Source organism: Heterocephalus glaber, unplaced genomic scaffold (genome assembly GCF_053883595.1).
Source record: "Heterocephalus glaber isolate CG9 unplaced genomic scaffold, H.glaber_assembly_v1.0 deba00001460, whole genome shotgun sequence".
Lineage (NCBI taxonomy): Eukaryota > Metazoa > Chordata > Mammalia > Rodentia > Bathyergidae > Heterocephalus > Heterocephalus glaber.
Window position 1 is genome coordinate 13,474,854 of NW_028258307.1, and position 25,977 is coordinate 13,500,830.

The window sequence follows — 25,977 nt, forward strand, 5'->3', positions numbered from 1 at the left end:
ACCTGTCAAAACGAAGACAATCACTCAGCAGGCCTGATGGCCTGGGTGGCTGAAGGATATCACTGTAGTAATGAGTACCAATCAACCATTTCAAGAAGAAAATTGAGTTTAAGTAGCTGACCAGCACTGTGTGGATAACAGTCTGAAATCAAATAGTGAGTATAATTCAGTCATTAAGATCCTCACAGCCAATCAAAACGATTTCCTTTCATCCCTGCAGGTCCATTTTATGTTGCATAGGTACTGCCTGAGTTTGAGTTTCATTTTCTTTTATTTCCATTTCCCATCCTCTGATGGAGGCACTAATGAGCTGTAAAAATAGCCAAGAGGCAGACAAATTGGGGAGGAGAAATAAAGGACAAGAGTAATCTACAAACTAAAAAATTATTCCCAGAAAAATGAAGAGTTGTTTAGTGATGCCATAAAATGATGAAAATTATCTCCAAAATACTCTTCTATTTTCACACCCTAGAAAATATAAAGAATTCTCTAAGATCCCTTGCAACAGAAAACTCATGTTTCATGTAACTGATTTTGGCTACTCTTACACAGGCAAGTTTTCCATAGAGGAATGACTGACTCTAGCACAGTTAAGGGATCTTAGCGTCGGAGGTCTGTGTTTTTGAGGGATCTAAATAACCTAAGAATTATGATGTGAAGGAATCTGTGTAACCACTGGAGACGAAAAATTCCAAAGAGTGCAACTAAATGTCAACTGGAATATAGGAAACCTGAAGAGGAAGAGTAAAAGTGTGACAGGAAAAAGAATTGCATTTTCAAGACTGCAACATAAAAGTACAATGTAGGTCACTGGTACATATGTTATTTTATTTAATATGTTCAATAACTCAATGAGTTCACTCGTCAGAATTTAGAAAAACTTGAGCCTTTTATAAAAGTAATTGACAGAAAGTGGAAAGGGAAAATGTTTTTGAAATAAATTTTAGGAAAATACTTCTTTGAGAGGCACAGAGCATTGGACCCAAAGGGGAAGAAACATAAACTCATGCAGGTCTTGGCTGTAAAGCTAATGAATATACAAGTGATGTTTACTTATTTCTATTTTTACAATCAAATCACAGAAGAATATTCATACTGGATGGATTATAATTATCTATGTTCTCTGCATAAAAGTAAAAATACAGCCTACAGAGGTTGAGAAGTGAGACAGAATAAAACTTCCTAGAACTGAGGTAATGAGGAGCAGAGGTCTAGGTTGTCTTCAGAGGCAGCCAGCACCAGCTGTGGGCAGAGGAGAGGCAGGAGGGCCTCTCCAAGAAGGGCCATGAACATGAGCACCATCCTTCCCTATTATTTCAGGAAATCAAGGCACAGCACCTAAATGAGAGAAAACATAAACATTTAGGTTTTAGAACCACATGGCAACTGTGACAAAAGCTAGCAGTGGTTGACTGTGGGAAGTGGAACTGGAGAATTGGAGGAGTGATGCAGGTCCACATGTCTGTTCACAATGACATCTTTCCCTCCTTCAATTTATCTGGGAGCATGCTTTACTTTGCTGTGTGTGTGTGTGTGTGTGTGTGTGTGTGTGTGTGTGTGTGTGAAGTTTCAAAGGTAAACTGCATTTAGTTTGGGAGCTGTGCACAAATTTCATTTTATTTCAAGTACTGTCACTTTTTATCCATCTCTGAATTGGCCAATCATGATTTTTGTAATACTAAACAGTCATAAAACATGTAAAAATGGTCTTCAATCCTCAACAGTGAGCACAATTGTATTAACTTCCAATAGACACAACTAATACAGAAGTTTCTCCCTCTTAACATGTTTCCCACACTCTAAAACACAGTTAATGAAGAATTTCCCAAAGTTCTGATAAATTCTATTTCCAGAATATGTTACTAGGAGATCTTTGAAACAGGACACTATGATCAAACATCTTGAAAATCTGTATATATCTTTCTTATATTGAACATTAACATATTAAAGTTCTTTATATTGCACTCAATTTTTCCTACACTTATTTTGATTATGAAACAAGGTACTGGCAAGGCTGTGGGGAAAACTCTTCTACATTGTAGGTGGGAATGTAAACTAGTACAACCACTATGGACCAAAATATGAAGAATCCTCAAACACTTAAAAACAGAGATATCATTAAATCCAGGTATTCCCCCTTCTAGGTATCTTCCCAAAAGAGTTAAAGGCATCATATTAGTGTTACATGCACATCCATGTTTACAGCAGCATAATAGCTAAATCTGGGAAGCAGCCTATATACCCATCAACAGATAAATGGATAAAGAAAATGTGGTATTTACACACAAGGGAGTACTACTCTGCCACAAGGGATAAACTTGAGTCATTTGTAGGAAAATGGATGAAACTTAAGTCCATAATGTTAAGTGAAATAAGTCAGCCACACAAGCTTAAATATTACATGGTTTCTCTTATACAAGAAACCCAAAATATAAGTAAAGATCAAATTAAAAGATAGATAATAGGAATAGGGAGATAGATCTTTTACAAAAGGGGAGGAGCTCAGGAGATGGAAGGAGGGGCAGAAGGGAGGGGAAGGGGATAAAAAAAATTAAGATGTGTTATGTACCTGCACCAGGTCATCACAAGGAATATAAACATTGTGTATTCTCATATACTAATAAAAATAAAAATTAAAAAAGGAACATTCCATAAAATACAGTTTGGGAGAGCCTGGATTACAGGTAGTTTGGGGTAATAGATATTGTACATCATTATTGGTTTTTAGACAAGTAATAACACTGATTTCATATTATCAACGTGTTTATTATGTTCAAATGTAGTAAAAAAAATTTTGTTTCTTTGTGCTACATAAGCAATGCAGTTAGTAACACAGTGGAATTCATAGTTGAAGAAGTGCTGATTGATAAAAGGGAAAATACTGCTATATTTTGAAAATTTTACAGACAAGTTCAGTGGCAACTGCACACCACATTTTGAATAATACTGATTATACTAGATTTTCAGGGAGACAAAGCCAAATAAATGAAGACATAATGTTTGAGTTTGTTGCTGAAATCTCACCTCTTGTCACCACCAATAGCAGACTGAAATGAGCATGCAATAAATCCAATCTATATTATGCAGACAGAAATTAAATAAGACATTCAAAGTCAGTATTAAAATTTAGATTCTGTTAAAAGATAAATGTTAAAGTAAATCCTTGCAAAATTTCTGTGAACTTTTTCTCATTAATAATTTCTTTCTTGATACACACAGATAAGCAGAAAATCGAAAGAACAATTTTGGGCAAATTTCAATGAAGCTCTGGACATCATCCATGCTTCAGGCTGGGACCTGTTAAGTTCACCAGGACAGACTAACTCATTGATAGTGTATTGGTGCTTCCTCCATCTAAAACTCCTTAGCAAGGGAATTTAACAATAAACAACCCAGAAAAATGTTCATGGCTATAAATGACCACTTTATTAGTCATCTCTTTATTCCTTACCACTTTTCTTTTGAGTTTCATTTTTCCTGCTATCATAACCAGACAAGTGTTAATACATGTAATTAATCTTCATGCAGTCCTATGGAAACAAAGTCTTTGTAAATAGGGAGGGATGGAGGTGTTGAAGGGAGGACAGGGGAAGGGTGAAAAAGAAGAACCAAGAGAGATTATGTAAAGGTGCAAATTTCATTATATTGTATATATATTCATTATATTGTATACCTAAAATGTACCAATAAAATAAAATTTTAAAAAATATGCAGTCCTATATATGTCTGTTTCTGTACCTTTAATGTGCTGGTTTAGTTTTAAGTTGCCATGACTAGAATTTCACAAAATATTCTAGATGTAAAAGAAATGCATGGGCATTAACGTGACTAATGCCTATAACACAACATGACAGGGACCCAGCTGAGCCTGCCACAAACACCCATTATTTACTTCCATCAACCACTCTGAGAAACTCATCTTATCTACTTCATATTAGTCGATATGCTGCACAAGTGGCTACAAATGCAGACACTTAAAATAACATATGTATTATTTTATAATTTTGCCAATTAGAAGTCTGGGCACAGGTTAGCTGGTGCTCTGCTTCAGGGTGCTACCCAGCTGCAGTTATGGTTTCCATAGAGGCTGCTCTGGAGAAGGACCTGCTTCCAAGGTCCCCGGTGGTTAGCAGAATTGATCTCCTTGTGGTTGAAAGGTTGAGAGCTTCAATTTGTTCTGGAAAGAGTCTTCGCTTCTAAAGGTCATCCACAGTTCTTTGCCACGTGGGCTCCTCCAATATGCCCATTTGCCCATAATAGCTTTTTCTTTCAATCCAGTGAAGGGAATCCCTCCTACGTTTCCATGCAAGATAGGAATAATCTCACAGTATCACTATATCACTGTAATGACATCTGATCACCTTTGCTGTGTGCTAATCATTGGAAGCAACATGGTCCCTCCCTCCACTCGAAAAGCTGTGTACATACAGGGGCAGGTGGTGGTGATGATAGGAACCACCGCAAATCTGCTCACCACATCCATTGTGTATGTAGATAAACTGAACCTCAAGGTGATTCATCCACCTGCCCGAAGAAAATCAATACAAACACAAAAGTAGAGAAGGTCAATTCATAGTATTAAGTGAAAACAAAATGAAAACAAAACTTCAAAATAAGTTCTTCAAAATGTCTTTGCTGTAAAAACAGAACAGAATACATCAATTTCATTTTCTTTGTCGAATTGGACATTTTCAATGTCTAAGCAAACATGATTAAAAAAAAAGATAACGTGGAAAATATATCTTTCAAACTTGTGAAGTAAAATTTTTTTGAATATTATATAATTTTAATTTCTCATACAGCAAGCCAATATATCACAAAATTTCAATGTCAATTTGATCTGAACACTTATTTCTCTGAGCAGTGAGCTTTCTTCCATCCGGTGGTATATTTCTAAAATGTTTTGTATTTTGCTCTTATCCAGATCCCAAAGTTTTTTCCACGATGGATCCAGATTTGAAATATTTTAATATCTTTTGGGTAACATAAGATTAGTGTCACAATTGTATAATTACAAATGGAGCCACCCATATTGCCATAGTTCTAAACTCATCTTAGACAAAATAAAGTATCTGAACTTTTTATCTTTTAAATGTGTTCAAATATGGAAGAATTTCTACTCATAAAGCTGCCACTGTAATGAAGAGTTCATAGCAATGATGGCCCTAATCTAATAGTTCTTTCATAGAACAGTTTGGACAGGAGTGACACAATGTGCAGGAGAACTGGCTCTCTCTGAGGATGAGATTGATTGGTTGGAAATTTCTCTTTGTAGTCCTTCTACTTTTTTCTGCAGCTCTGCTCGTTTAGCAAGAAGTTCTTTATATCCGCTGTCAATAGGTTCCTGTGGTTTCATCCGTGGATTCCACCTTATGTAATATCCCACCCAGAGCTCTAGGTGGCGCATGCTGGCTACTGGATAAAGGACATGATTGGAATAGCTCCCATAGAGGGGATTAGTAGTCTTCCAACTGGCTATTTATATAAGACCACAATGACACAGTCCTTTTAGGAAGATTCTCTTTTCCTCCCTGCTGTTCACTGTTACAGAGAAATGTTCCAAATAAACAGCTGTATAGGTGGTCCAAAATAGTAATGAGGAAATACTCATTGAATTCAAATGTGGTAGGAAACTGTCTTGTCATTTGCCAAGCACAATCAATAAACTGAAGGAAAACAGGTGACCTGTCTGCATCTGCATGGTTCTTATCTCCATGGCCAATTCTTAGTTGGAATAATGTCCAAGGCTTAGTCATTCTTTTTCCACAAGGACTTCAAATCCTCAGATGGTTCGATAGTAGCCATCTAACATGAGCATAGCAAGGGAAGTTAGCTGAGCTGTACGATCCCAACCATCACTTCAATGCACCACCACAGAAGTCTTCCCTGGCTCTACCTTATCAGCCTAAGAGGCCTAAGAGGCCTAAGAGGCCCCTATAAGAATAAGCTTAATACACTCTAGTCAGTGTGTAGATTCCAAGTTAGACACCCAATGAGTTTCTTCAATATTTGGATATACAATCTCAAGTTTTTGTAATGACTCTCTCATAACATGAATATTGTGGATATCCAGAAAAACTAGCTCTGATTTTGATAAACATCTTCACTTTCATAACCTCCACCCTTTGCCTTATTGGCAACAGCATTAACACTTGGTCGGGAAATAAATATAAAGATATTGTGCAATTGGGCATTGGAATCCATGATAGCTTGACGGTATTTTTTATCTTCTTTACTTCGCTTTCCACTCACTCCTAGCATGGGCTGGCTACATCGCCTGATTGTGGCTTGACTTTCAGGATGAATCCATGATAAAACTGGGATATGTCCCCTTGACCTGAAGGATGGCACTCTTTAATTCTTCATCAGGAATATTTGCTGGCACAACCAAGAGTGCAGGATATGTATCACAAAGTTCATATTGTTCATTTATCTTTGTTATTCTCCAGCTTTCATTTGGAATTCCCTGCCTTCTATACTCTAAAAGAGGGTCATATAGCTTCAATCCGTTTTCTGGAAATATTTCTTTGTATTCAAAAGCAAAAAGAGGCAGGTTATTAGAGACAGGAAATGCATTTCATCAGATTCTCAAATATGGATCTTCTTGTTCGCCCCTCAGGTTTATGAGCAAATTCCAAATTCCTAATATCCTTGCACACGGTTTCTAATCCATAGGAATTTTCTCCTCAACTAGAAGCACTACCAATTTTTTCTACTCTACTTATCACACCAAGAGAACCATCTAAAATAAATGAGGTGGGGGATCCCGTTTCATGCTTTTGAAATATAACCTGTAATTCATGACAGCCTGTGCTCCTCGTACAGCAACAGTGAATGGACATATGTAAGTTATGTCTTTGGCCATGTCTTTAATATTTTCTCCTGGAAGCAAGGGTGGTTCTTCCATTTCTGCTAATTTGTTAGATTCCCTCAGGACATTATAATTTTTGAGATGTTTTATCTTCACTTCCGATGATCTTCAAATGCCAATGGCTCTTAACACATTAACTGGACAGGGAGTCCACGCTGGGCAGCCGAGCCACCATGGGCTGGGAACCAAGACTCTCACAGCTCGAGCTCTTCTCCATGACGCGGCAGGGACAGCTGGAGAGAAAGGCTGAAGTGACCTCCTCGGCTGCCGCGCAAGAGGACTGAGGACGGAGTGCAAAGTGCACCAGGCAGGGGCCAAAGTCAGGCCAGGGCCGGCCTGGGAAGGAGAAAAGCGGCCATGTTCGCCCAGACCGCCGTAAAATTTAAATTTAAAACATTTTATTTTTACGCACTTTATCTGTGGCATTTCTGTATTTACATAATAAAAATAACCTTTTCATGGTTAACTTCATGGATCAAATGGGAAACCGTGGTCATTACTGTAGATCAATCTGGATATAATTTCTAAGATTATCTATATTTTAGAACACAATACTATTATGCATTAAATATTAATGAATGGAATTAGCTAATTATTTAATGAACACTGCTGTGCTAATAGACTAAGACCTGGCATGTTTACAGTTCTATGTGTTATCTGGAATGGTAGTTGCTACAAGATAGGTACTACGAAAATAATATTTTGTTCCTTTCAACTTTTCTTATATTTTACCTAAATTATCTTATGGTAATCATTCCTCATATCTCATCCCACAGTATATGAGGGTAGGTGGGGGAGGAGAATCCTCTTTTACCACAATGGAAGAAATTTGTGGACTGCACCCATATTTACCTTGTCTTTTCTGCTTACAAATATCACCTATCAAGGAGCTGAATTGCATCTACCAAAATGATATGTTGAACGCTTATCTTCTGGTACTAGTGTTATTGTTTGGAAATTGACTCTTTGCAGATGAAGCCAAGATAAGATGAGGTCACTATGATAAGATCTAATTCAATATGACTGTGGTCCTTACAAGATGTAAGGGCCATGTAAGAAGTGGACAGATAGGAAAAGCACTTCGAGACGACTGAGGCAGGTTCAAGGCAAGGAAGGGGCAAGGCACAGATAAGGAAGGAACTTTCCTAAAGGTTTCAGAAGGAACACGGTGCTGCTGACATGTTCACTGTGGAACTTTACCCCAGAAGACTTAAAGCAATACTTTTTGTGTGTTTCAAGCCACCGGTTTATTGTGTTTTTTTGTGTGTCATCCTGGAAACTAACACAGCATTTAATACAAATACTGTCTTAAGAGAAGCACTAAAGCAATATATCTTGAACAAATTAAAATTAATTATAGTTATTAGCCAAATAGCAAAAATATTGTATTTCAATGAGTCTAAGACATCAATTATATAATACACAATTATTTTACAAACTATGTTTAAAAACAAATACCACTAATTATCTATGATGCGGTGTTTCTTCATCACTTACTTTTCATCTTATAGTTACTAAAATAACTTTTTCATTACACCAGCCTCTTTTTTGATTTGAAACTTTTAAAATCAAATCTGGAGATTTTAACATTTCTATTCCCTTCAATTGTATCACTTGATGAAATATACCTTCATTCTGAAAATCATCACAAAACATAATGTGACTGTATTGACTCTACCCTCCTTCATTTTGTAGGGGAAAAAAAATATATTCTCCTCATCTATTGCAAGGTTCATGGTTGAGAGTCCATAACAAAAAACAGATTAATAGGAGAAGATTTTAACAAATTTGTTTAGTAGAAATTGTAATATGAAGACCTAAAGATCCAAGGAAAACTATTTTTATGGACTCTTGTGAAAAATTATGATTGATTGGAAAACAAAAGGATGTCATTTAAAGGTTACCAATGGCGGACTTAACAGAGCCTGTTTATTCAGATTCTTCTTGTACTGTTTGTGTAACATTTCCTCTTTCCACCAAAAGTACAGGACACCTGTCAAGTGAGGATCTCATGTGAAAAGGGTGAAAGGTCAGAGACCTTCATAAGTTTTATGGTCTTTTCCTGATAAGAAAGAGTGAGAGAAATTCTAGTTTTGATGGCTCACTTCAAGGGAAAACTAGAACAGTACAATTTCAATTTCTGTGCCTTACTTCAAGATAGAGGGAACAGAAGTCAGAGACCTTTTTCTGCTTAATTTAAAATACTCTAGAATATAAAATCACCATGAAATATCAATAGCTTTTCTATACCTCAATAATGAATTATCTGAGAAAGAAATCAGGAAAACAATTCCATTCAAAATATCTTTGAAGTCTCGGCCCAGAGAAAGGGGATTCCAGGCCACCATCCATCCAGCCACTCCCAGCCCAGAGGTAGGGGCTTCTGAGCCGCTATCCTACTGCTCCTGGTCCAGAGGAAGGGGCTTCCTGGCCACAATCCTTCCCACCACTACCAGCCCAGAAGAAAGGGCTTTGGGGCTGCTGTCCATCCCACTACTCCCAGCCCAGAGGAAGGGGCTTCCAGGCTGCTGTCCCCCTGCTCCCGGCACCTGTCCCACCTCTCCCAGGTCAGAGGAGGTGAGCCACACAGGAACAGGAGCCAATGGCACACCGCCCCCACCCCGCCAGTCAAAATGAGACGACACATAAATAAGCCTCAAAACCAGACTTTCACATCACCTACAGCAACCCTAAAGGGAAATGAGATGGAACACTCATACTCAACTACCTGGACCCACTGAACTGGCAACAAAAGGGGATCTGGAAAAAATGAAATCAGAAATAACTTCTCAGATAACAGGAGAGATTGTGCTCCTAGTGCAAGACATGATTAATAAATCTAGAGAAGAGCTGAGGAACATGATGTAATCCCAACATAGGAAACAAATGTAAGCCATAAAACAGATGCAAATAGATTTCCAGGACATGAAAGACTCCATTGAGAGTCTACAAAGCAGAATGAGCCAATGTGAGGACAGAATTTCAGACATAGAAGATAAGATTGCAATTAATGACCAGGAAAAGAAAAATTGTTTCAAAATTATAAGGGAACATGAGAAATCAATCCAGAAGCTGCTAGATGATGCAAAGAAGAATAACATAAGACTGATTGAGCTCAATGAAGAAACAGGAGAGAGTGTAGATGACATAAAAAACCTCTTCACAGAAGTAATGGTAGAAAACTTCCCAAGCAGGGCAAAAGAACTTGACATACAGATAAGTGAGGCATATAGATAGGACTCTAAATAGCCTTGATCAAAAAAAAATCTACACATAGGCATATAATTGTGAAGATTCCAGAAACTCAACAGAAGAACAAAGTTCTACAAGCATTTAGAGAAAAGAAACAAGTCACATACAAAGGAAAGCCCATCAGAATCACAGCAGACTTTTCAACACAAACCATCAAGGCAAGAACAGCTTGGAGTGACATATTCCAAGCCCTAAAAGAAAACAGCCTCCAACCCAGATTGATGTACCCTGCAAAGCTATCTTTCACAACTGATGGAGAAATAAGATACTTTCATGACAAAGAGCACCTTAGGAACTTCATGAATACCAAACCAGCACTCAAAAAAAAATTTACACAACATCCTAGGGACAGACATTGAGGATCACAACCTCAGGAAGCAAAACAGAATGAACCCATCTGGCATGACAAGAAATTAAATGGAAAGGGGAGAACCCAACAAAAAGAAAAAGCCATGGCAATGACAAGTCAATATGTTTCAGTTATAACCATCAATGTTAATGGTCTCAATTCACCAATCAAAAGAAATAGACTGGCAGAATGGGTCAAGAAGCAAAATTCAACAATATGCTGCATACAAGAACCACACTTAATTCAAAAGGAAACTCATAGACTGAAAGTTAAAGGGTGGAAAACAATACTGCATGTGACAGGAACCCAAAAAAAGCAGGAGTAGCTATCCTCTTGGCAGATCAAGTAGATTTCAAACCAACACTGATTAAGAGAGATGAAGAAGGACACTACATCCTTGTAAAGGGAACAATCCAAGAGGAAGAGATGACAATCATAAATATCTATGCACCAAACACTAGTGCGCCCAACTATATAAAACAAATACTAATGGACATGAAAAGTCATATATGCACTAATACAATTGTAGTGGGGGACCTCAACACCCCAATGTCACAAATAGATAGATCAACTAGACTAAAAATAAGTAATGTAATTCTAGAACTCAATCGAACTCTTGAACAAATGAACTTAACAGATGTTTACAGAGCCTTCCACCCCACAAAATCAGAATACACATTCTTCTCAGCTGCACATGGGTCATTCTCCAAAATAGACCACATACTCACACATAGAACATGTTTAAGTGCGGGACCGGAGAGCTCAGCCATGGGCTGATGCACCATCAGGGAGATGCACCCCAACCTTCCTCATACTTTGTATGCGAGCCCCGCTGGACACCAAGCCAGACCCAGCCTGGGTGGAGCAATAGCCTGGGCATGGGGAGTGTCATGTGGGCCAGGCAAGAAGCTGATGCTGCCTTCCTTGCTGACGGTGACTGGTGTGGGTGGCAGTGAGCATGGCACAAACTTTCCACCCGGCCGTGGCTGCTGACAGATTTGAAAGTTTTCTGGGGGTTCCTACCAGAGCTGGATGTTAGAGAAATTTTTCACATTTCTCTGGAGAGTGAAGTGACCAAATACAACCCAGGCTCTCAAAGAGAGCAGTCACAGAAGTTGGTATTAGGTCCTTACAGTGCCTCTTCATCATCAAGGTGATTACTTCAGCTTGGAGCTCCAGTCTGTCACCACTAATACCAATATCCCAAGCTCCTAGGGCAGAGAAGCTCAGCCAGTCCCAGCACCCAGAAGGAAGCTCCCCCGCTACCATCCCAAGCTCCTAGGCAAGAGAAGGTGATCCAGTCCCAGCACCCGGAGGGAAGCTCCCCACCACCATCCCAAGCTCCTAGGGCAGAGAAGCTGAGCCAGTCCCAGGACCCAGAAGGAAGCTCCCCAACTGCCATCCCAGGCTCCTAGGGCAGAGAAGGTGAGCCATGTGGGCACCAGAAGCACCCCACCCCCGCCCTGTGGAAATGAGAAGACACGTAAACAAGCCTCAAAAACAGACTTCTGGATCACCTACAGCAACCCCAAAGGAAAAAGAGATGGAACAACCTGATACTCAACCACCTGGACTCTCTGAACTGGCAACAAAAGAGGATCTGGGAAAAATGAAATCAGAAGTAATTACTCAGATAACAGCAAAGATTTTGCTCATGGTGCAAGACATGATTAATAAATCTAGAGAGGACACAGATTAAAAAAAATAGAGGATCTGAGGAACATGATGGAATCCCAACATAGGAAACAAATGGAATCCATAAAACAGATGCAAACAGATCCCCAGGAGATTAAAAATTCCATCGAAAGTCTGTGCAGCAGAATGAACCAATGTGAGGATAGAACGTCAGATATAAAAGAAAAGATTGCAATTAGTAACCAGGAAAAGAAAAACTGCTTTAAAATTGTAAAGGAGCATGAGAAATCAATCCAGCAGCTGCTAGACAATGCAAAGAAGAATAACATAAGACTGATTGGAGTCAATGAAGAAAGAGGAGAGAGTGCAGATGACATAAAAAAACTGTTCACAGAAGTGATGGCAGAAAACTTCCCAAGGAGGGAAAAAGAACTTGATATACAGATAAGTGAGGCATATAGGACTCCAACTAGCTTTGATCAAAAAAGATCTACACATAGGCATATAATGGTTAGGATTCCAGAAATCCAACAGAAGAACAAAATTCTACAAGCAGTGAAAGAAAAGAAACAAATCACATACAAAGGAAAGCCCACCAGAATCACAACAGACTTCTCAATGCAAACCCTTAAGGCAAGAAGAGCTTGGAGTGATGTATTTCAAGCCCTAAAGGAAAACAGCCTCCAACCCAGATTGATGTACCCTGCAAAACTATCTTTCAAAATTGATGGAGAAATAAGATACTTTCATGATAAAGAGCACCTCAGGAACTTCATGAATATCAAACCAGCACTCCAAAAAATTTTAGTCAATACCCTAGGAAAAGACAATGAGGATCACAACCCCAGGAAGCCCAGCAGAATGATTCCACTGGGTGTGACAAATTAAACACAAAGGGGGAGAATCCAACAAAAAGAAAAAGTCATGACAAGGCTTTTAAAACTTTTAACTTCATCTCCCTAATGAGTGTATAATTCAATCTTAATATTGTACTGATTAGTATTTTTCTGATTCTAAAGTTGCACACCTTTCCTTGTGCTATACTGGCTATTTATCATCTTCTTATGTCTACTTTTGAATTGGATTGTCTATTAATGAGCTCTAAGAATTCTTTATATATTCTGGTCATAGGTTATATGCACTGTAAATATGGTCTGTTTGAGGACTACTTTTCATTTTAATGATGTCATTTAAGGTTCTAAATTTTGATGGAATCTCATTTATCAATTTTTTTTCTTTTATACATCATGTCTTTTGTATCCTAGGTAGTTCTTGCCTACCCTGAATTCATAAATGTTTTTCCTTACAATTTCTTCTTAAAGTTTTATGCTTTTAGGCTTTCATGTTTAGGTTCATAGATCCCTTCAAGTTATTTTCATGTATGGAAATAAAGGGTTGAGGTTAATATTTTATATATGGATACCAGGTGTTCTAGTGCCATTTGCTGAAAACACTATCTCTTCCTCAGCTCTTGAATTGAGTTTATATTCTATAAAATGCTAATGTTAAATAATCTTTTAAAACTCAGTGGACCATATATGTGTGGTTCTATTTCTAGATTCTCCATTTTACTCAAATGATCTACATGTCTTTCCTTACACCAACACTGTCTTGATTACTGTAGCTTTAGAAGAAGTCTTAAAATTAGGTACTAAACGTCTTCCAGCACTGTTTTTTTTTAACTTTTCTAGGTCCTTTGTACTCCTACATAACTTTTAAATTTCAATATCCAATTCTTCATTTATAGCAAGTATACAAAGACCTGAATTTTTATATATAGCTTGTGTTTTCTAATCCTGCTAAAATCAAATACAAGTTCTAGGGGCTCCTAGAGTTTTCTTAGTATTTTCTCTGTAGATGATCATTTCATCTACATATAAAGATTTTGCTTCTACCTTGCCAATCCTGTCCTAATTGTGTCATTTTATTGTCAGACTATTTTGCTGGGGCCTAGGTTTCAAAGTTTAACAGACAGATAAAGAGTAAGCATATCTGCCCTTGTTCCCCACCTTAAGGAGAAAGCATTGTATCTTCTCCATTCATATATGGTGTTCTCACTGGAAGTATGGAGTACATGTTTGTAATCTGTTCAAAAGGTTCTGCTCTACTTCTAGGCTCCTGATAGATTTTACCATGAACAGCTGTAGAATTTAGTCCAATACTTTTTCTCCAACTAGTGACAGGATCATATGGCTTTTTCCTTTCCTCTGTTAAAACGATGACTTTTAGGGGTGGATCTTCTAATGCTGAACCAACACTGCCATCCCTATAACAAGACCACTTTCTACATCCTGCCAGATCTGACTTCTAACAGATTGTTTTGTTAAACAAATTTCTATCTATGTTCACACTTTTTTCTTCTATTATCTTTATCCAGTTTTAGGATTAGCACAATGTTGAGTTCCTAAAATGAGGGGAGAAATGTTCCTTTTTTTTTTCTGCTTTAACTGTTTGATATAATTTATCAGTTAAAATGTATATGAGCCTGCTGTTGTCATATAGGTAGGTTTTCAAGCTAGGAATATACTTTCTTTAATAGGTGCTATTCAAATTTTATATTTCCTCCAGAGTTAGTTTCATTAATTTGTCTTCCAAGGTACTTTTTAGAAGTTATCAAACTTATTTCAAAACAGATTTTTGAAGTATGCTTTCTATATCCTTTTAAAATCTGTGGTAATGTCTCCTAGACCTTAATATTGTAATTTAAAAAATGTATAACTGATATTGTGTAACAGGAAGAAAAGGTCTAAAAGACCAGGGGAATTGGGAGGGGTAGGGGAAGAGAAAAAAGGGAAAGGAAAAAATATGAAAAGAGGAAAAAAAACGGAAACAAGGTCTTTGCAAATAGGGAAGGGTGGAGGGGGTGAAGGGAGGGCAAGGGAAGGGGAAAAAAATAAAGATACTCCTGTAAAGGTACAAGCTCCCAATGATGAATGTAACTGTATTTTATACAAAAATGTACCAATAAACTTAATGAGGAAAAAAAAGAACATGTTTAAGTAAGTGCAAATGAAGCAAAGTCATCCCCTGTATATTATCAGACCATAGTGAAATGAAATTGGAGATCCATAGCAAAAGAAACCACAAAACTTTCATAAACACATGGAAATTGAACAACATACTTCTGAATAACCAATGGGTCACAGAGGAAATTAAAGAAGAAAGCAGACAGTTCCTTCAATTAAATGACAGTGACAGTACAACATATCAGAATCTATGGGACACAATGAAAGCTGTCCTACGAGGGAAATTCAGAGCAGTGAATATGCATATTAGGAAAATAGAACGAGCCCAATTAAACAACCTGATCCTGAACCTCAAGCTTCTAGAAAAAGAAGAGCAGAACAAACGCAAAGCTCATACAAGGGAGGAAATTATAAAGATCAGAGGAGAAATCAATGCAATGGAGACTAAGAGAATGATACAAAAAATCAATGAAGCCAAGAGTTGGTTCTTCAAAAGAATCAACATAATTGACAAACCCTTAGCCAATCTTATCAGAAAAAGGAAAGAAAAGGCCCAAATCCATGCAATTAGGAATGAAAAGGGTGAAACTACAACAGACCCAGCAGAAATCCAGAGGATCATCAATACCTACTTCCAGAACCTATATGCCAATAAGATAGAAAACACAGAAGAAATGGACAGATTCCTAGATACATATGAATTACCAAAGTTGAATGAAGAAGACCTAAAAATTCTAAACAACCCAATATCAACCAATGAAATTGAAAATGTAATAAAAAACATCAACTTAGAAAAGCCCGGGCCCTGATGGCTTCACTGCTGAATTCTACAAGACATTTAGAGAGGAACTGCTGCCACTACTATTTAAACTCTTCAGTGAAATTGAAAGGGAAGCAGTACTCCCAAATTCATTCCTGGAAACAAGCATCACCTTGATCCCAAAAGCAGAGAAAGACCCAACTGAAAAAGAGAATTATAGGCCAATCTCACTAATGAACATAGATGCAATAATCCTTCATAAGATACTGGCAAATAGAATGCAGAAGATCATCAAGAAGATCATTCACCCTGATCAAGTGGGATTCATCCCAGGGATGCAGGAATGGTTGAACATATGCAAATCAATCAATGTAATACACTATATCAATAGAGCCAAGGACAAAAACCATATGATTATCTCCATAGATACAGAAAAAGCATTTGACAAAATCCAACATGCATTTATGATAAAAACCCTACAAAAAATTGGAATAGATGGTCTCTACCTCAAACTGATAGAAGCCATCTATGAAAAAATACCAGCCAATATCATACTAAATGGTCAAAAACTGAAATCCTTCACACTAAAATCAGGAACAAGACAAGGATGTCCACTATCACCACTCTTGTTCAATATAGTTCTGGAAACATTAGCCACGGCAATTAGACAAGAGAAAGAAATAAAAGGAATAAAGATAGGAAATGAAGAAGTCAAATTGTCATTATTTGCAGATGACATGATACTCTATATAGAAGACCCCCAAGAACTCCACCAAAAGTCTTCTAGACTTAATAGCCAAATTCAGTCAAGTAGGTGGTTACAAGGTCAACACACAAAAATCAATAGCTTTCCTCTACACCAATGACAGACTCACTGAGAAAGAAATAAGGCAAATAATTCCTTTCACAATAGCATCCAAAAAACTGAAATACCTAGGAATCAACCTAATGAAAGAAATCAAAGACCTCTTCTCTGAAAACTATAGCACTCTGAAAAGAGAGATTGAAGATGATATCAGAAAATGGACAGACATCCCCTGCTCCTGGGTAGGAAGGATTAATAGAGTGAAAATGGCCATACTTCCAAAACTGCTATATAGATTCAATACAATTCCAATTGAGATCCCAGCAGCATACTTCATGGACCTTGAGAAAACAATCCAAAAATTCATTTGGAACAAGAAGAGACCCAGAATAGCAAAAGCAATTCTAGGTAACAGAGACAGGGCAAGGGGTATCAGAATCCCCAACCTGCAACTATACTACAAAGCTATTGTGATAAAAACAGCATGGTACTGGCAAAGAAACAGACCTGTAGACCAGTAGAACAGATTAGAAGATGCAGAAACAACACCAGACACACTCTGCCATCTCATCTTTGATAAAAGAGCCAAACATCCTCACTGGAGTAAAGATAGCCTCTTTAATAAATGTTGCTGGAAAAATTGGGCTTCAACTTGCCAAAGATTAAAACTAGAGCTATATCTCTCACCAGGCACTAAACTAAAATCAAAATTGATTAAAGATCTAAATATTAAAATAGAAATGCTGAACCAGCTAGAACAGAGGTTAGGTAGAACTCTTGAAGACATTAGTGTAGGAAAAGATTTTATGAACAAAACCTCAGTTGCCCATGAACTAGCACAAACAATCAACAAGTCGGATCTCTTCTTATTAAAAAGCTTCTGCAGAGCAAGAGAAACCACCAGCAGTGTGAAAAGACAACCCACAATGTGGGAAAAAATCTTCATCTGCTTTTCCTCAGACAAGGGTCTACTATCTTGAAGCTATAAAGATCGTAAACAGATCAGACCTCCCAAATTTAAAGACCCAATCTGAAAATGGGCATCTGAAATGAACAGATATTTCTCAGACAAAGAAGTAGAAATAGCAAATAAATACATGAAAAAATGTTCAACATCACTAGTCATTTTAGAGATGCAAATGAAAACAACACAGAGATTCCACCTCACTCCAGAAAGAATGGCTGCTATCATGAAATCAACCAATAACAAATGCTGGCAGGGCTGTAGGGAAAGAGGAACCCTGCTCCACTGCTGGTGGGAGTGTAGACTGGTGCAACCACTGTGGAAATCAGTATGGAGATACCTCAAAGAACTAGGACTGGAAGTCCCATTTGACCCCACTATTCCTCTGCTGGGTATCTTCCCAAAAGAATTAAAAGAATCATACCACAGTGATATATGTGCACCCATGTTCATAGCAGCACAGTTTGTAATAGCTAAAACTTGGAAACAGCCCAAATGCCCATCAGCTGGAGACTGGATAAAGAAAATGTGGTTTTTTTTAATAAAATTGAGTATTACTCAGCCATAAAAAATGAGAAATTAGAGACATTTATGGCTAAATGGATGCACATTGAGGCTATACTCTTAAGTGAAATAAATAGGACACAAATGTATAAATACCAAATAGTTTCTCTGGTGTAAGAAACTGAAAGTGTACATAAGGACTAAAATGTATAATAGGTAATGTGAAATAGGAAGAAAAGGGGCAAAGGGGAAGGAAGTGGGAGGTGTAGGGGAAAGGAAAGAAGGGAATGGAATTAATACGAGAAAATGGAAAAATAGGAACAAAATCTTTGTAAATAGAGAGGAATGAAGGGCTTGAAGGGAGGGCTGAGCAAGGGTGAAAAATTAGAAGATTATGTAAAGGTGCAAATTTCCAATGATGAATGTCATTATATTGTATAACTAAAATGTACCAATGATTAGAATAAATAATTGATAATGCAAAATAAGAAGCAAAGGTCCAAAGGGGTGGGGTGGTGGGAGGGGCAGGGGAAAGGAAAGAAGGGAAAGGAAAAATGATGAGAAATGGAAATAAAGTCTTTGTAAATAGGGAAGGGTGGAGGGGGTAAAGGGAGGACTAGGAATGGGGAAAAAGTAAGAACCAAGATACATCATGTAAAGGTACAAGTTTCCAATGAGAAATGTAAATGTGTTGTATACCTAAAATGTACCAATAAAAGAATTTAAGAAAAAAAGTCTTTGAATAGTAAATAAATAAAATACCGAGTGATCAGTCTAACCAAGGAGACCTCCACAATGAAAATCTTAGAACACTAAAGAAAGAAAGTAAAGAGGATACTAGAAGAGGACTTTCATGTTTATGGATTGGCAGAATTAATATTGTTAAAATGGCCATAGTACCAAAATTAATCTATAGATTCAATCAATATCCATCACAATTCCAATAACATTCTTCATGGAACCAGAAAAAAATGCTAAATTTCATATGGAAAAACAAAAGACTCAGGATAGTCAAAGCAATCCTAAACAAAAATAGCAAGTCTAGAGTATTCACAATACCTAATTTCAAATTATATTACAAAGCCATAGTAACAAAATCACATGGTACTGGCACGAAAATATACACATACATCAGTGAAACACAATACACAGGAACAAACTGATGCCAATACAACACCTGACACTTGACAAAGAAGCCAAAAATATATGTTGGAGAAAAGACAGCCTCTTTAATAAATGGTTCTGGGAAAAGTAGATATCCACTTATAGAAGATTTAAAACCACATTGCTATCTCTCACCCTGTACACAATTCAACTGAGAATGGATCAGAGACCTAGGTGTAAGACTAGAAACTTTAAAACTGCTAAAAAAAAAAAAAATACCAAAAACACTTGAAACCATAGGCACAGGCAAAGATTGGAAATAATAGCAAGCTTGGGAAATAATAGCAAGAATGAACAAAGAGTGAAGCAGGACTTAAAGAAAAACAAGTCTTTCCCAACCTTGAGCAGCTCCCCTCCTATCACTTCCCTCTTCCTTGTAGCCATAACTCCTTGTTCTGGTACAGATAAAATTAACAACTATGTCCTGTAAACAAAGCTTATGACACTCTGTTCTCATATGATTCATAAGACACTGTCTTCTTTCACAGAAAAGTTACAAAACTGTCTGCCTATGTCCTGTTCCAGTAAACTAACTTGCTACATCACTAGAAAAATCACCCCTCCTTGACAAAATGTATAAAATCTGGAACTTCTCTTTGTTCAACACTCAGCCATTTTGGACACAGAGTCCACTGAGCTGATGTATACACTTTAATCCTCCTTACTCCCCTTTGGTCCCCCCATCTCTTGGAATTCTGCAACAAGAGGACTACATCAAATTAAAAGAGGACTACAACAAAGAGGACTACATCAAACAAAGAGAACAATAGCAGGGGAAACAATGGAAAGTTAGGAGGCAGCCTACAGAATGGTAGAAAATTTTTGCCAGCTACTCTTCTGACAGAGAATTAGTATCTAGAATATATCAAGAACTAAACATACCAAAATCAAATACCCAATCAATACATAGGCAAATGAATTGAACAGACACTTTTTTAAAAAGTACAAATAACTCACAAGTATATGAAAAAAATGTTCAACATCCTTAGCCATTAAGGAAATGCAGATCAAAACTACATTGAGATTCCATCTCACCCCATGCAAAACGGGTATCTCAAGACTACAAAAACAAGAAATTCTAGAAAAAAGGAGCCCTTCTACATTGTTGGTAGAAATGTAAATTAGCACAGCTACTATGGAAATCAGTATGGAGGTTCTTCAACTGAAAATCGAGCTACCATTTGATCCAACTATACCACTCCTTGATATATATTCCAAGGAATTAAATCAGACACCTGTATAACTATGTTTATCATAGCATAATTCACAATAGCTGAGATATCAAACTACCCTAGGTGCACATCAATACATGAATGAATATAAAAATTGATATATAAGTACAAGGAAGTATTAGTCATAAAGAAGAATGAAATTATGTCACATGCAGGATCTGAAGATCACTATTTTGAATAAACTAAGCCAGATTACAAGAGAGAAATACTGCACACTCTTCCCAATATGAGGAATCTAAGAAAGATGACAAGAAAGTAAAAGGCAGAAAATTACTAGGTAAGAGGAAAGAAATAAGGGAAGGGAATGTAAAGATGAGTAATAAGGGAGATGGATATGATCAAAATATACACATTGAAATTGAGGGTGCAGGGTAAGGGGTGGAAATGATTAAAGGATGCTTTATACACGTACAAATGATATGGAAAAAAAAGAAAGTGGTGATGCTGAGTTGACAAAAGAAAAAGAATACAAAAAGTAATAAATTCTGGCAAGGATGCAGGGAAAACTAATCCTTCTGTACTACTGGAAATCAGTATGGAGGGGCTTCAAGAAATTAAAAACAGAATTACTATATGACCCAGCTATATCACTCCTTAGTACAGACCCATAGGAATTGAAACAGGCACACTATATGCACACCTGCATATCCACATTTACTGTGGTACAACTCACAATAACCAAAATATGGAATTAGCCTGGGTGTCCATAAACAGAGGAATAGACAAAGAAAATGTGGCATATATACACAATGGAATATTATTCAGCCATATGAAGGACAAAATTATGTCATTCACAGTAAACAGAATGGAACTGGAGATCACTGTGGTAAGTGACATAAGCCAGACTCAAAAAGACAAGCATCAAATGTTTGCCCAATATGTGGAATCTGGAAAGGGTGACATGAAAGTAGAAAGGAGACTGCTATAAGACAAAGGGAAGGGAATAAGAAGGAGGCGGAAGGGGATGGAAGAGAGGGAATGAGAGGATGGTTGTGATCAAAATATGTGCACATATGAAAATACCACATTGAAGCTCAATATTTTGGAAAATAAGAGGCACTAACAAAATTATATTATTAAGAGAAAGAGAAATGTGCCTATTATGAGAACATTGACATTTCCACAATTTTAGTAATTCAAACAAATCCAAAGTAAAATTAAGTTTCAGTTTTGTTCTATAAATTTTAAAATTACAGTTAATGAAAGTATGATGAAATAATTCCTTTCTTAAAATGATGAGGTGAGACAAAGTTTGTACATCCATAAGAGAATGTTTATTAAAGGCATTAAAAAGTCTTTTTAAGAAGAAGTCTTGGGGCCAGGGATTTAGCTCAGTGGTTCTGCTGCCAGCCTCGCAAGTGCAAGAATCTGAGTTCAATCGCTGGTAGCAAAAAAAAAAAAAAGAAGAAGTCTTATTTACCCCCAAAGAATATAGATCCATGCATGAAATATCACTTCCATGTACAAGACCAGCATTTCTTAAATGATTTCATTAACTTTCTTCTATTTGAACAGCCACACCTCTGTAGTCTACAGCCTTCTGGTTTGCTCTCTCCAGTGCCTGTTCATGCTCTGGCTTTTTTCCACACAAGCCCTGTCAGTTTACTCAGTATGAGAAAGGAAAGAAAGAATTCCATATGGAAAATAAAGGATAACCTAAATCCTACTTTAAACACCATCTAAACTTAAATTATGTTTGCCTACTGATTTAAATGTGTTTTATTTTCTATCTGAAGGCTATAAATTCCCATTGGCAGGCTAGAAAAGGTGTTTAACCATTTTTATATGTTTCAGATTAACATAAATTAGATTAGGAAATTATTATAGAAAAAAGCAGCTATTTAAAGGGATGAGAGAGAGAGAGAGAGAGAAAATACATGATAGTATATGCCAATAATCCAAGAAGAAAAGAAAGGGAGAGAAAGCAAAAGAAAGAAGAGCAAATGAAGGAAGGGGGAGAAGAAAGGAGGGTGGAAGAAGGAAGGAAAGAGGAAAAGCAGAAGAAAGGGAAGAAGGAAGGGAGGAAAAGGAGGAAGGAAGGCAAAAAGAGGAGGCAAAGAAAAAGATGCTATTCAAGATCTCTAGAAATATTAAGTAACAGTAGGGGTGGTACACTATAACCTCTATTTTCCAAGTGAGAAACTGCAGCTTCAAGGAAAAGTGATGCAGCTTGCTCTAAACAAGTGACTCAGGAGTTCTGCATGGAGATTAAGCCCAGACAGCCTAGCTCTAGAGTCCCCTTCTGTGTTAATTTGCCTTTGATTGGGAGAGGGTAGAGAGGGAGGTAGTTGTGTGCTGATACCCTACACTACTCTTCATCAATGGTTATTATTCTAGTGTGGAGAATTAAATCTGAACCATTACCAAAATAATTCCTTTGGTTGTTAAAACTGTGACTTTACATCTGATTTCTGACTAAGGGCCTAAAAACATACATGGGAGAAAAGACAGACTCTTCAACAATTTTTCTGGAAAAATTGGATGTCCACTTGCAGAAGTTTAAAATTAGGTCCCTATCTCTCAACCTGTGCTAAAATCAAACCACAATGGTTCAAAGAACTAGATATAAAACAGAAACACTGAAACTAGTGGGCAATAACATAGAAGAAACACCTAAAACTGCAAGCACAGACAAAGAATTTCTGAATAGAACTCCAATAAATTTTTGCTAGCTAATCTTCTGAGAGAGACTAATATCTAGAATATACAAAGAGCTTAAAAATGTAACCCCTCAAAAACAAATGTGCCCATCAAAAAAATGAGCAAATGCACTAAATAAACACTTCTCAAAAGAGGTACAAGTGGTCAATAAACATAAAAAAATGTTCAGCATCTTTATCCACGAGGAAAAGGCAAATCCAAAACAATTTTGAGACTCCACCATACCTCAAGCAGAATGGCTATCACCAAGAACATACACACACACACACACACACACACACACACACACACACACACTGAATGCTAAGGAAATGGGAAAGAAAAACCATTCTATATTGTTGGTGGGAATGTAAACCAGTACAACCACTGTGGAAATAAGTATGGAAATTCCTCAGAAAACTAAAAATAGAAATTTGATTTGACCGAGGTATTCCCTTTCTAGGCATTTTCCTGAAAGAATTAGAGACATAATACTACAGTGATACATGGATACCCATGTTTATAGCAGTGCAATTCACAATCTTTGAACTCTGGAAAGAGCCTAGATCCTATCAACAGATGAATGGATAGAGAAAATGCAGTACATGTACAAAATGGAGTATTATTCAGCCATAAATAAGAATGAAATCATATCTTTTGCAGGAAAATGCATCTTGAGATCATTATGCTAAGTGAAACAAGCCAGACTTGGAAAGTTAAATATTGCATGCTTTCTCTTATGTTAGAAGCCTAAAATATAAATAGATTTGGAGATAGGGAAGGGAATCACTGCAGAGGGGAGGAAAGAAAAGGGATGCAAAGGCATTGAAAATGAGAAAGATATGTTATATAACATACTAATTTCCCCAAATCAGCAGCACTATTCTATAAAATAAACATGCAGTAATGAAAAAGAACTGTGGCTTTACTTTTTGATACCTGGGCACATAGAAAGCTATTAAGACACTGGATTCCTTATCTAAAAATGAAGTGAGGGTACCTTTTGCCATTGCTCTTCTGTAGCACATTCTAGAAAGTTAGGATCATTCATTCACCCATCCAGTCAACACTGATTTAAACTCTGCCTTGTGCCAAGTAATGAGAAGATGGCAGGACACAACGGCCTGGAGGCTTGCCCTTACAGCTTATCATTTATCTAGTTCTGTAGTGAAGACAGACTTTAAAATCACAAGCAAGTATTGAGACACTTATGAAGACAATGGCTTTAAATATTCACCTTTGCGGAGACAAGGACTCATAAAAACAACCCTGAAAAAGCTAGAAAGGGATAGAGTTTCTCAACAAACCATTAAACAGATGGCTGTAACAAGTGTCATATCTTACTTTTCCTCTTATGGCAACTGCAAAGATACTGAGTAACATCTGCAAGTGATTTCAAATTAATAAAAACTGCTGTTGTTTAAAGATCTTCCATAAATAGCTACATTGCCTTCTCAAATTGGCAGTGCAGAAAGCTCTCTGTAGGATTACATTGTTCTATTGAACTTTTACAAAGGGGTAAGATCCATCCTACCAAAAGGAACTTACTAATTAGGATCCAATCACCTTTACAATACCTGTCACTAGTGTTCTTAGAATCTAACCAACTGAATCTTCTTAATATGATCATTTCAATGAGAAAAAATATCTCAGAGGAATTTTGGAGGTTTTGTTCTTGAAAGCAAGGAGAGGTGGCAAAAAGATATATAACTGAATGTGAGAAAATATTTTAGGATAAAAATATCAGGTATTCAATTTTAGCTTTTCAAGTGCTATGAAGTAAAGTCCTTTTTAATTTTCTAAGCCTTTATTAAAGATGCTGCATGTCCAGAGACTTGCCATCAGTGTGTACATGTGTGTATGAGTGCATCTAAGCAAAAAGAGGCTGAATTTCATGTTTATTGAGTTAGTTTTAATTGTCACATAATAACTGTACATATTTATAGAATGTGATGTTTCAATTCATGTATTCATTGTGTAAGAATCAGATCAGGGTGTTCAGCATATCCATCACCTTATACACTTAGCCTTCCTTTCTAGTAAGAACAATCAAGATCCTATCTTCTACCTACACTAATCTGAAACCATCAATGTAATACCGTAACCAATGTCATGCTACTGTCCAATAGAGCACAATAATTTATTCCTCTTATCTGAATATAACTATGTACCCACTGACCAATCTCTACCCATCACTGCCTTTTTTCTATCCTACCAAGTTTCTGGCAACCACTCTTACACCCTCTGCTTCTAATAGATCAGCTTCTTTACTTTCAACAGATGAGTGAGAAATTGTATATTTTGTCTTCCTGTGCCTTATTTCACTTAATATAATTTCCTCCACTTTTATCTGTGTTGCCACAAGTGACAGAACTTCCTTCTTTTTATTGGTGAATAGTATCCCATCATGCACATGTACCACTTTCTTTACCCACTTATCCACTGGTGCCCCATATCTTGCCTCTCATGAGTATGCAGCAGTAAACATGGAAGTGCAGGTGTCTCTTTGACATACTGATTTCAGTTCCTTTGAATATGTATCCAGTAATGAGATTGCTCAATCATATGATACTTCAATTTCTAATATTTTGAGGGGCTTCCATACTGTTTTTCATTGAAGTTTATGTATACATCAACTCTAAGAGAAATAAAGGAAGTTACTCAAAACAGAAAATAAAATCAAGACTTCAATGGAGACAAAATGCCAAAGGCTGAGAGGCCAGAGAAATACAACTGCAACACACACACACACACACACACACACACACACACACACACTCCACACAGGCACACACAACCTCCACTCTCAGAAATTACACATTTTTTTCAAAAATG

The 25,977-nt window shown here is 37.0% G+C and overlaps 1 protein-coding gene and 1 pseudogene across 7 annotated transcripts in view; both read right to left on the minus strand.

Annotated features, from left to right (window-relative positions):
* The window catches only part of Marchf1 (membrane associated ring-CH-type finger 1), a 1,027,787-nt gene that overhangs the window by 903,849 nt on the left and 97,961 nt on the right, over positions 1 to 25,977 (minus strand). For 2 of the 7 annotated variants that reach the window (XM_087216903.1, XM_087216900.1), the window contains exon 1: positions 3 to 156. The exons of 3 other annotated variants lie outside the window; for them this stretch is intronic. The gene's annotated coding sequence lies outside the window, so the exon portion shown is untranslated. Of the gene's footprint in view, positions 1 to 2; positions 1,339 to 25,977 lie in introns of those variants that run through there. 2 more of the 7 variants (XM_087216913.1, XM_087216894.1) reach the window with 2 other exon arrangements.
* Positions 4,800 to 12,348, minus strand: LOC147826906 (phosphatidylinositol-3,5-bisphosphate 3-phosphatase MTMR2 pseudogene; annotated as a pseudogene).